Raw genomic sequence first — 12,963 nt, 5'->3', positions numbered from 1 at the left:
TGGTGAAACCCCATCTCTACTAAAAATATAAAAATTAGCTGGGCGTGGTGGCACATGCCTGTAATCTCAGCTCCTCGAGAAGGAGGCATGAGAATCACTTGAACTGAGGAGGTGGAGTCTGCAGTGAGCCGAGATCGCACCACTGAACTCCAGCCTGAATGACAGAGCGAGACTCCGTCTCAAAAAAAAAGAGAAGAGCACAGGAAAAGGGAAATTCCTAATTCTGTGTGTAAACACAGAGATTCACCCCTGAGCTAAGCATGAGTCAGACAGGTGCCAAGCAGTATAGCAAAAAACCAAAGAAGAAAAGACCTAACTAAGACTGAAACCACTACCCACAGAAGATCAGACAGAACCTGTGGTCTACAGGGTTTCCTGTTAAACAAAAAACATCTACATTCTCCAAAAGATTATAATACAGACCCACAGTCTACAGACCATAACACTAAAATATCAAGGATAGGCAGGCACGGTGGCTCACGCCTGTAATCCCAGCACTTTGGGAGACTGCGTGGATCACCTGAGCTCAGGAATTCGAGACCAACCTGGGAAACATGGCAAAACCCCATCTCTACAGAAAATATTAATACAAAAAACTAGCTGGGTGTGGTGCCAGTGCACCTGTAGTCTCAGCTACTCAGGAGGCTGAAGTGGGAGGATCACTTTAGCCCAGGAGCTTGAGGCTGCAGTGGGCTGTGACTGCACCACTGCACTCCAGCCTGGGCAACAGAGCAAGAAGCAAGACCCTGTCACTAAATAAATAAATAAATAAATAAATAAAATGTCAAGGAAACAATAAAAAATTACTCTGCATACAAAGAACCAGGAAATAGAACCAGTTTTCAAAGAAAAAGACAATCAGTGGATATCAGCTCTGGGATGATACAGATGTTGACACAAAGAAACTTCAAAGCAGCTACTATAACTATACTCCATGAGCTAAAGCCCTTTAATATTTCAAATATGGAAAGATGAAAGTTCACAGCACAGAAAAACTTTTTTTTTTTTTTTTGAGACAGGGTCTTGCTCTGTTGCCCAGCCTAGAGTGCAATGGTGCAATCTCCGCTCACTGCAACCTCCACCTCCTGGGCTCAAGTGATTCTCCTGTCTCAGCCTCCAGAATAACTGGGATTACAGGTACCCAGTTATTTGGGTGCCTGGCTAATTTTTGTATTTTTAGTAGAGACGGGGTTTCACCATGTTGGCCAGGCTGGTCTTGAACTCCTGACCTGAAGTGATCCACCTGCCTTGGCCTCCCAAAGTGCTGGGATTACAGGCGTGAGCCACCATGCCCAGCCAGAAAAACTGTTTTTTAAAAATTGAAAAATTTAAAACTAAACAATAGAATGTCTGAGATTAAAATAAAACAATAGCAGAATGGTGATCACAGAGGAGGGTCATTAATTTGAAGACTAATTAATAAAGAGTATATAATCTGAATGACAGAGAGGAAGAAAGATGAAAAAGATGAAGGTTTCAGGGACTTATGGGAAAATTATCAAAAGCTCAATGAAACCCAAACAGGTTAAATTAAAAGAAAACCACCCTCATATATATCATAATAAAACTTGAAAACCAAACTAAAAAAATTCAGGAGAGTATTTAAGAGAAATGTGACATTTTAACACAGGAAAATCATGACTCCAGTGACCATGGATTTCCCAACAGACACCAGGGAGGCCAAAAGCCACTGGAGTATCATCCTTAAAGTGCTGAAAGAAGGGCCGGGCACAGTGGCTTATGCTTGTAATCCCAGCACTTTGGGAGGCTGAGGCGGGTGGATCACAAGGTCAGGAATTCAAGGCCAGACTGGCCAAGATGGTGAAACCCCGTATCTAGTAAAAATATTTTAAAAATTAGCCAGGCGTGGTGATGGGCGCCGGTAATCCCAGCTACTCAGGAGGCTGAGGCAGAGAACTGCTTGAACCCGGTAGGCACAAGTTGCACTGAGCTGAGATCACACCACTGCACTCCAGCCTGGGTGACAGAGCAAGACTCCATCTCAAAAAAAAAAGTACCAAAATAAAAGAACAGGAAGAATAGGTATGTCTAATGGAACTATCCTTCAGAAATGAAAGCAAAATAAAGACATTTTCAGATGAAGGAAAGTAGGAAACTTTGTGGTCGGGAAGAAAGGCTACATTGGAAGTTCTTCAGGTTAAAAAGAAGTGAGCTGAGGAGAAAACTTGTATCTTCAGTAAAAAAGAAAGAGTGACAGAAATGGTAAATATCTGGATAAACACAGTGAACAATTTTCCCCTTAAGATCTTTAAAATCTCAATGACCATTTAAAGCAAAAGTTGTCACATTGTCTGGTATGGTTTTTAATATATGTAGATGTAATACATTATCCGTGATAGGCCAGGTGTGGTGGCTCAAGCCTGTAATGCCAGCACTTTGGGAGGCTGAGGTGGCCAGATTGCTTGAGGCCAGGCAAGACCAGCCTGGCCAACATGGTGAAACCCTGTCTCTAGGTATGAGAAGTGCTTGAACCCAGGAGGCAGAGGTTGCAGTGAGCAGAGATCATATCATTACACTCCAGCCTGGGTGACACAGCAAGACTCGGTCTCAAAAAAAAAAAAAAAAAAAAAAAAAAAAAAGGCCAAAAATGTGACAATTATAACAAAACTGAGAAAGTATCAAGAAATTTACATGCTTGTAAAGGTACATTTTACTTAAAGAATTACAATATCAACTCTAAATAGATGCTGAGATAGGTATGTATATTATAACGCCCCAGAGCAACCATTAAACACACACACACACACAAACACACACACAAAGATAAACTAATTCGTGAAGTTAAAAATATTCAAATACTCCAAAAGGAGGTAGGAAAACGGGGAAGAGAGGAACAAAAACCAAAGGAGACAAAACAGGTAATAATTTAATTAAATATAAATGGCATAAACACGTCTATTAAAAAACAAAGATTTTCAGATGGGATTAAAAAAAATGAAAGCACAACTATATGCTGTCAACAAGAAATGCATGTTAAATATAAATATTTAGATAGGTTAAATTGAAAGGACAGGAAAAGATACTGTATGCAAATACTTATCAAAAGAAAGTAGGATTGGCTATTGATTAGACAAGGCAGACTTCAGAACAAGGAATATATTATCAGGAATAATGATGGGCATTATATAATCATAAAAGGAAGAGTCAGTTCACTAAGAAAGTATGACTATTTTAGGCTTAGCTAAAGTCTAGGAGGCTGAGGAGGATCACTTGAGCCCAGGGGTTTGAGGGCAGTCTGGGCAACACAGTGAGACTTCCACTGCAAAAAACATAAACAAATAAATAAAGAAAAGAAAATGTGACTATTTAAAATAACAAAATAATTTCAAAAGTGTGAAACAAAAGCTGACAGAACTGAATGAGAAATAGACAAATCCACAATTACAGTTGGAGATGTTAACATTCCTTTCTTGGTAGCCAGTAGAACAAGTAGTCAGAAAATCAGTAAGAATACAGAAAACCTGAACAATACTATCAATTAACTTGACCTCCTTGACGTTTATAGAATACTCCACTCAACAGCAGCAGAATACACATCCTTTTCAAGTGCACATGGAACACTCAGTAACACAGACCACATCCCAGACCATAAAACAAGCCATAATACATTTTTAAAAATTGAAATCTTAAAAAATATATGGGCCGGGCGTGGTGGCTCACGCCTGTAATCCCAGTACTTTGGGAGGCTGAGGCATGTGGATCACCTGGGGTCAAGAGTTCAAGACCAGCCTGGTCAACATGGTGAAACCCCGACTCTACTAAAAATACAAAAATTAGCTGGGTGTTGTGGCATGTGCCTGTAATCCCAGCTACTTGGGGGGCTGAGGCAGGAGAATCACTTGAACCCAGGAGGCAGAGGTTGCAGTGAGCCAAGATCATGCCATTGTACTCCAGTCTGGGCAACAAAAGCAAAATTCCATCTCAAAAAAAAAATAATAATATATATATGTAATATATATATGTTATTTGATTTGATCATAATGAAATCAAAGTAAAAAATAAGAGAAAGATATGAGAGCCCCAAAACATTTTAAAATTAAACAACAAGCTTTTAAATAACCTGGGTCAAAGAGGAAGTTGCAAAGGAAATTAAAAAGTAATTGGTATTGAATAAAAATGAAAATACAACATATAAAGATTTGTGGAATGAAGTTAAAACACTGCCCCATTTATAGCATTAAGTGAAATTTATGGCATTAAGTGCTTAAAGAATAGTCTCAAATCAATGTTCTAAATGAGCTTCTACATTAAGAAACCATAAAAAGAAGAGCAATTTAAACCCAAGCCTAATATAACAGCAGAAATCAATAACATTGAAAAGAAAAATCAATGAAACCAAAAGTTGGTTCTTTGAAAAGGTCAAAAAAATTAATAAACAATTAGACTGACAGGGAAAGAGGAGGAGAGGAAAAGGAGGAGGAGAAGAAGATGACAATACAAAATACCAGTATGAGGGATGAAAGAAAGAACATCACTACAGATGCTACAGGCATTCAAAGGATAGTCAGGAAATATTTAATGCCAATAAATTTGAGCATTAAAATGAAATCTACAAATTCCTTGAAAGACAGAAGCTACTAAAGCTTACTTAAGAAGAAACAGGCCAGGCGCGGTGGCTCATGCCCGTATCCCAGCACTTTGGGAAGCTGAGGCGGGTGGATCGCCTGAGGTCAGGAGTTTAAGACCATCCTGGCTAACATGGTGAGAGCCCGTGTCTACTAAAAATACAAAAAAATTAGCCGGGCATGGTGGCACGCACCTGTAATCCCAGCTACTCAGGAGGCTGAGGCAGGAGAATCGCTTGAACCTGGGAGGCAGAGGTTGTAGTGAACTGAGATTTTACCACTGCACTCCAGCCTGGGCGACAGAGTGAGACTCTCTCAAAAAAATAAAAGAAAAAAGAAATAGGTATTGGAAGGCCATACATGTAACAAGGAAAAGTTAAAAAATAAAAAAAAATTAAAAAGAAGAAATAGGTAACTAAAACTGAGGCAGGATAGGTAGTCAAAAAAAATGACCAGGTTCTCTGGACATAGCAACTATGGGGACCATACAGTCAACACCATAAGCCTCAGCATTCTCATTGTAATTGAGCTCATTCAAGCACAGCTATCTTCAGTAGGGAATTTTCCCTGTAGAGAGCATGCACATTTTGATTTTACCTGTCCTCAGACTGACTCTTTGTTCATTATTAATAGTAAAAAACACACCCCGGGTAGAGATTTAAGATGCTAATGAGACAGTGACATACGAACAAGTAGGTACAGCTACTGCACATGCGCACCCAGAGGACCACACAGAACATGCTTCCTGGCAGCACCTCTTCCCACCTACTTATGAGTCATCATGTAAGACTCCCATTAAAAGAGTCTCCCTAGTACCAGTCTTTGCTGTCTCATCCTTACTAGCAGCCCACTCTGAATTCTCTCTCTCAGGGTGTACTGTCTATTCCATACCTAACTTTCAAAATACTAGTTTTATTTTGCAATAAACGACTCTATGCTGCAGCTCCTTTGCTGTGTGTCTCATGTTTAAATTCCTTAAAGCCAAGAAGACAAGAATCGAGGTATCACAACAGCTGTCAACGAAACCAGATCAACATCCCTTATGACCACAGACCCCAAAATCCTCACCAAAATGTCAGCAAATTGAGTCCAGTAATATAGAAAAAGGAAAATATACAATAACCAAGTGGTTCTTACCCCAAAAAGGCAAAGCTGATGCAATATTTTAAAATCAAGCAATATAATTTGTATCAACAGACTAACAGAAGAAAAACCATATGATTATATCAATTGATGCATGAAGCCCATTTGATAAAATTCAACACCTATTTATAATAAAATCGATTAGCATACTAGGAATAGGAGACTTTAAAAAAATGTTTTTCTTTTCTTTCTTTTCTGATACGGAGTCTCGCTCTGTCACCCAGGCTGGAATGCAGTGGCGTAATCTCAGCTCACTGCAAGCTCCGCCTCCCAGGTTCACGCCATTCTCCTGCTTCAGCCTCCCGAGTAGCTGGGACTACAGGCGCCCGCCGCCACACCCAGTTAATTTTTTGTATTTTTAGTAGAGACGGGGTTTCACCGTGTTAGCCAGGATGGTCTCGATCTCCTGACCCTGTGATCCACCTACCTCGGCCTCCCAAAGTGCTGGGATTACAGGCGTGAGCCACCGCGCCCGGCCTCTTTTCTTTCTTTTTTTTAACCTCAGCTTCTGCGTCTGTAGAAAGAGACTTTCTTAATCCGATGAGGGCAGCAATAAAAAGCGCTATTGCTAACATCATACTTAATGATGAAATATTGAATGCCTTCCCCTTAAAATGGGGAACAAGGCAAAGAAGTCCTCTCTACTAGTCCTATTCAACATCCTGCTGGAGGTCCTGGCTAGCACAATAAAGCAATAAAAAAATAAAAAGCGCCGGGTGCTGAGGCTCATGCCTGTAATCCCAGCACTTTGGGAGGCCGAGGCAGGTGGATCACTTGAGGTCAGGAGATCGAGACCATCCTGGCTAACACGGTGAAACCCTGTCTCTACTGAAAATACAAAAAATCAGCTGGGCGTGGTGGCGGGCGCCTGTTGTCCCAGCTACTAGGGAGGCTGAGGCAGGAGAATGGCGTGAATCTGGGAGGCGGAGCTTGCTTGCAGTGAGCCGAGATTGCGCCAGTGCACTCCAGTCTGGGCAACAAGAGCAAAACTGTATCTCAAAATAAATAAATAAAATAAAATAAAATAAAATAAAATAAATACTTACGGGTAGCAAGTGAGCACACAAAAAGATACTCAAATCATTAGTTGTTAGTGAAATGTGAATTAAAAACCACAGTGAAACACCACTTCACACCCATCAGAATGGCTAAAAAACCTGACAGTTGCAAGTGCTGATGAGAACATGGAGCAACTGGAACTCTTGCACCTTGTTGTGACGTAAAATGATCCAGCCCTTTTTGGAACAGTCTGGCAGTCTCTCATAAAGTCAAACATGCACTTAGCATCTGACCCCAAAATCCCAGCAGCTGTTCTTCATTGTCTCTTCTTTCAATTCTTGGATTTTTTTTTTCATGGTCTTAGATTTGTAATCTGAATCCTTCTCCTAGGTTCTTTGGCCTTAATGGTCGTAGATCAGGGTTTTGCAACTTCAGCACTACTGACCTTGTGGGTGGAGAATTCTTTATTGTGGGGGCTGCCCTGTGCATTCGTTGTGGGGGTTGTCCTGTGCATTTTAGGAAGTTAGCAGCATCCCTGGCTTCTACCTGCTCAATGCCAGTAGCACCTCTCCCTTGTTTCCCCAGTGCTGACAACCAAAATGTTTCTAGATATTGCCAATTGGCCGCCCCTATGGAACAAAGCAGTCCCTGGTTGAGGATCATTGTCTTAGAAGTCCTAGTAAAATATCTAAAATCTTATTTGTGCCACTTCTGCTTCCACATCAAAGGGTCGCCTTGGAGATGCTATATAACCCTAGTTCAGCATCTGGCGGTGGTGTCTGCCAAAATGCCTTTCGACAGCACCATCTCAGGCATCATACAATTTAAAGGCCTCATGAGCTTAAAACTGTGCTGTTTCAAGCATGATTTCTTGATTTTCCAGGACAGAAGATTAGAAGCAGCAGTTTAGTAAAGGATTTCTGCCAAAGGCACCGAAAACACTAAGAAACGTCACACCATTGACCACGGAGGGCGAAGGCAAAGGAACAGTAAAAGTAGAGTCACATGGGGCCACTTGACAAAGGGGCACAGGACTTCCATCCATCGGTATCCCCCGAGGACATTCACGTACCAGCACTGCTCTCCCGCTGAGATCTACTGAGAGGCAGGGGCAGGGGAACTGCATTCTGCTGGATGTCGGAAAACCTGCATTCTAGTCCAGCTACGTGTCTTCAGAAAAGTTATTGAACTCGTTAGAGTTCCTTATTTTCTCATCAGGAAAAACAATCTGGCTTTCGACTAAAATTTCTTTAGGGATCCTTTGAGGGTTACAATTCTGTGGTGTTATGGAGATCCAAACTATTTAATAGCTACATTCTGTTTAATGAGCTTTGCCTGGGAAGGCAGGGAAACAGAGTTCTGGAAAGATTTCCTTCAAGACTGGTTAGGTTTGTTTTCCAATTTCAGTGATCTAAGGAGTTACAACTGTCAAGCCAGTTTCTCATGGATGCTAAAGATTACTGGGTTTATAGGAACTGAGTAGCAGACCATCAAGTCCCTTCTTACAGAGTGTGAGAATGTATCCACATTAATTGTATATGCATATATGCATATATACAGGAAGATGTAGTAAATTACTTGAAATTGACATGAATGGCCGGGTGCGGTGGCTCACGCCTGTGGCTCCCAGCACTTTGGGAGGCCAAGGTGGGCGGATCACGAGGTCAGGAGATTGAGACCATCCTGGTTAACACAGTGAAACCCCGTCTCTACTAAAAATATAAAAAATTAGCCAGGCATGGTGGCGGGTGCCTGTAGTTCCAGCTACTCGGGAGGCTGGGGCAGGAGAATGGCGTGAACCCAGGAGGCAGAGCTTGCAGTGAGCCGAGACAGCGCCACTGCACTCCAGCCTGGGTGACAGAGCAAGCCTCCGTCTCAAAAAAAAAAAAAAAAAAAAAATTGACATGAAGAATAAATAGGTCCCTGCTCAACTACCTTGCTAATAATTATTTTTCCTATATCCATATCTCCTTATTGAAAAGTGATTAGCATGATAAATATTCCACACCAATTGCTGTAATTCTGAAGAGAGTCCCAGGAGGCTTCTCACATTTTATTTTATTTTATTTTTTTGGTGTGTGTTTTCCATGCCTGAATTTAAATTATGACATGCTCTCTCACACTGAATGGATCGTAGGGAAATGGACAGGTACACTCTTCCTTGCTCTGGGCTGGTTAAAGGAAAGTGCCTGTTGCATCTGTGTATGGTCTCCCTCTCCAGCATCCATGTGTGAATTACTCTGTTGCGGCACTGGAATCGCTGATGCATCTGTAGGAAGTTCAGAGGCTGCTCACCTGGGAGGGCCTCATCCCTTCTAATTTTGTCCTTCACCCCTGCTGCTGCATCCTGACCACTATGTCAAGGGCAATGAGCCAGACCTCCCATTCCTACTTGGAATTCCTACTTCCTCACCCAGCACCTTGCAGCCCTCACAGAGGTGACCTTTGGAATAGAGAAGGAGTTCTTAGGAGCGTGGAGTAGGCAATGGCAAGACAGTGCCATCTGGGATATCTGGGGTTGCTATGGGGCAAAGCCTCTCGCTGGCCTCCTGCCATCGCTATCTGTTACACAAGTAAGCAGCAGAATCAAAGCAAGCAAGTTTGTCTACACAAAAGACCAGTACCTGGGACACCATCTTACTAAATGGTGTGAGCCCTGTCCTCCTCAAAAAGCCAAAAGAGTCTGGGTGCAATGGCTCACACCTGTAATCCCAACACTTTGGGAGGCCGAGGCAGGAGGATCACTTGAGGCCAGGAATTCAAGACCAGCCTGGGCAAATAAGTGAGACCCCTATTCCTACAAAAAAATTTTTTTAAAACATTAGCAGGGTCCCAAATACCCAGGAGGCCTAGGCAGGAGGATCACTTGAGCCCAGGAGTTCAAGGCTGCAGTGACCTGTGATTGCACCACTGCACTCCAGTCTTATCATTTAAAAAAAAAAAAAAAGCCAAAAGAGCAAAGAAGTTAAGCTTTTTCTTTCCATGAAAACTTCTTGAAGAAAAACACCCATAGAAAAAGATATTTTAAAAAACTGAATGTGATTAGAACCCCAGGTGCCAGATCCCACACTCTGCCTCAGCGTTCAGCGGCAGGCTTGAGAGCCTTCCTGGAACCCTGCTGGTGAGGAGGTCCAACTTTGTTAAGGGCACGTTCTGGGAAAGGGTGAGGAGATCTGTGGCTTCCCCCACCCCCTCCTAAACTAGGCAACTTCCTCAGTCGCCTCCTCTCTCTTCCACTCTTACAAGTCCTTATACACACACACATACATACACGAGGTGTGCACATGTGACACGGCACAGAGCCAAGGAGGGAATGGGCATCTACCCAGCTCTTATTCCGAGCAGATACTGGGTCTAACCCTGAATGTACTTCTCATTTAATGCTACAACATCTATGTAAGGACTGGACGTTAACAGGATTATTAAAATAGCACACTCCTGCCTGTGGCCCACTGCCCTGCGTGAGCTGGTCTCTGCCCTACCTGTCTGATTCCACCTTGTGCCAATCTCCCCTTTGCTTCCTAAGCGCCTGCTACATGGATGGTTTTCCAGCTCTTTGAACACTCCAAGCTCTTTCCCCTACCTCAGGGCCTTTGCAGGTGCTGTCCCACCCTCCTAGAAGGTTCTTAGGCCTGCCAGCATCCTTCTGTACTCAGTTTACACGTCAAACACTGAGAGGCTTTCCCAGACCCGTCTAAAGCAGATCTCTCTGGATCTCTAGTCAGCCAGTCTATATGCTTCCCTAGCATGTTGGTAGCTGTTTTATTTATTCAATATTGGACTTTTTGTTTGTTTGTCTGGCTTCTCTGGAAATTAACAAATCCAGGAATGAACAGAATATATATATATTTGAGACGGAGTTTTGCTCTTGTTGAGCAGGCTGGATTGCAATGGTGTGATCTCGGCTCACTGTAACCTCTGCCTCCTGGGTTCGAGCAATTCTCCTGCTCAGCCTCCCGAGTAGCTGGGATTAAGGCACCTGCCATCACGCCCAACTAATTTTTTTGTATTTTTAGTAAAGATGCGGTTTCACCATGTTGGCCAGACTGGTTTTGAACTCCTGACCTCAAGTGATCCGCCCGGCTGGGCCTCCCAAAGTGCTGGGATTACAAGTGTGAGCCACAGCGCCCGGCTGCATTAACATTTTTTTTATCTTGATGACTGAGTTCTTGGGTCCTCTGAAATGTTGTGCAGGTATACCTCATTTTTTCATGCTTCACTTTATTACACTTTGCAGACACTGTGATTTTTACAAATTGAAGGTTTGTGGCAACTCTGTGTCGAGCAAGTCTATCAGCGTCATTTTTCCAAAAGCATGTTCTCACTTCCCGTCCACGTTTTGGTAATTCTCGCAATATTTCACATTTTTTCATTATTATTATCTCTATCATGACGACCTGTGATGAGTGACCTCTGACGTCACTACTGTAATTGTTATAGGGTGCCACGAGCCCATATAAGACAGCAAACGTAATCAATAGATGTTGAATGTGACCTGACTGCTCCACAGACTGGCCTTTCCCCCGTCTCTTCCCCTCTCCTCAGGCCTCCCTATTCTCTGAGACACAACGATATTGAAATGAGGCCAATGAATATCCCTACAATGGCCTCCAAGTGTTCACGTGAAAGCAGGAGTTGCCACGTCTCTCACTTTAAATCAAAAGCTAGAAATGATGAAGCTCAGTGAGAAAGGCATGGAGAAAACTTACTGGGTCAAAAGCTAGGCCTCCTACACCAGACGGTCAGCCAAGTTGTGAATACAAAGGAAAAGTTCTCGAAAGATAAAGGTGCTGCTACTCCAATGAACATGAATGATGAGAAAGCAAAATGGCCTATGCTGAGATAAAGTTTGAGTGATCTGGGTAGAAGATAAACCAGCTACAACACTCCCTTATGCCAAAGCCCAATCCAGGGCAAGGCCCTAACTCTTCAATTCTGTGAAGGCTGAGAGAGGTGAGGAAGCTGAAGAAGAAAGGCTGGAAGCTAGCAGAGGCTGGTTCATGATGTTCAAGAAAAGATGCCAGCTCCGTAACATGGAAGTGCAAGGTACAGAGCAAGTGCTGACGCAGAAGCTGCAGTGAGTTATCCTGAAGACTTAGCTAAGATCATTGATGAAAGTGGCTGCACTAAACAACAGATTTTCAGTGTAGATGAAACAGCTTTCTCTGGGTAGAAGATGCCATCTAGGACTCTCAAAGCTACAGAGGAGAAGTCAATGCCTGGCTTCAAAGCTTCAAAGGACAGGCTGATTCTCTTGTTAGGGGTTAATGCTGATGATGACTTGAAGTTGAAGCCAATGCTCATTTACCATTTTGAAAATCCTAGGGGCCCTTAAGAATCATGCTAAGTTGGGCATGGTGGCTCACGCCTGTAATCCCACCACTTTGAGAGGCCGAGGTGGGCAGATCATGAGGTCAGAAGTTTGAGACCAGCCTGGCCAATATGGTGAAACCCCATCTCTACTAAAAATACAAAAATTAGCCAAGTGTGGTGGTGCACGTCTGCAGTCCCAGCTCCTTGGGAGGCTGAGGCAGAACGACTGCTTGAACCCAGGAGGCAGAGGTTGCAGTGAGCCGAGACTGCACCACTGCACTCCAGCCTGGGTGACAGAGCAAGACTCCATCTCCAAAAAAAAAAAAAAAATCAGGCTAAATCTACTCTGCCTGTGCTCTAAAAATGGAGCCACAAAGCCCAGGTGACAGCACATCTGCGCACAGCATGGTTTACTGAAAACTGACTGGCTTTATTTTTTATCCACTTTATTGCAGGGGTATGGAACCAAACCCGCGGTATCTCCGAGGTACATCTGTGCTTAAGGTGACTGCCTCAGCTGCTCAGCTGGCCAGGAGCCCTGGCTCCCAGAGGCAGCTGCCCACGGCCTCTGGGACGCCCCAAATGTCATGCCCACCATGGTAAAGCCTGGAATCTGGGCTCTGAGGTCCTGAGGACCACCCTCAGAGGCTGCTCATCCACTGCTCCCAGCTGGGAGACTGGGGACAGCCTGCCCTGGTGTTCCTGCTTGTCTCCGTCCTCCAAAAAGGGAGGCATGGGCTGTTCTTTGATGCCCAGATGCCTCTCGCAGAGCAGCCCATGAGATGTGCCTCAGGACCAGACTCCTCCTTCCACCCTCCCCTTCCCCTTCCAACTCGGGGAGAAGGAGGAGGTAGAGAGGGTGGAGCGTAGAGGGCATGCTGTATGTGCCCACCCACCCAGCACCCACCGGCCCTTCTGGGAA

General features: G+C 43.6%; 1 protein-coding gene across 1 annotated transcript in view; it reads right to left on the bottom strand.

Annotated features, from left to right (window-relative positions):
* Positions 1-12,963, bottom strand: part of STK10 (serine/threonine kinase 10) — a 149,545-nt gene that overhangs the window by 24,122 nt on the left and 112,460 nt on the right. The gene's annotated exons all lie outside the window — the stretch shown is intronic.

This window comes from Macaca thibetana, chromosome 6 (genome assembly GCF_024542745.1).
Source record: "Macaca thibetana thibetana isolate TM-01 chromosome 6, ASM2454274v1, whole genome shotgun sequence".
Classification (NCBI taxonomy): Eukaryota; Metazoa; Chordata; class Mammalia; order Primates; family Cercopithecidae; genus Macaca; species Macaca thibetana.
The sequence above is the reverse complement of the archived record's forward strand: the minus strand, read 5'-3'. Positions and strand labels throughout refer to the sequence as shown.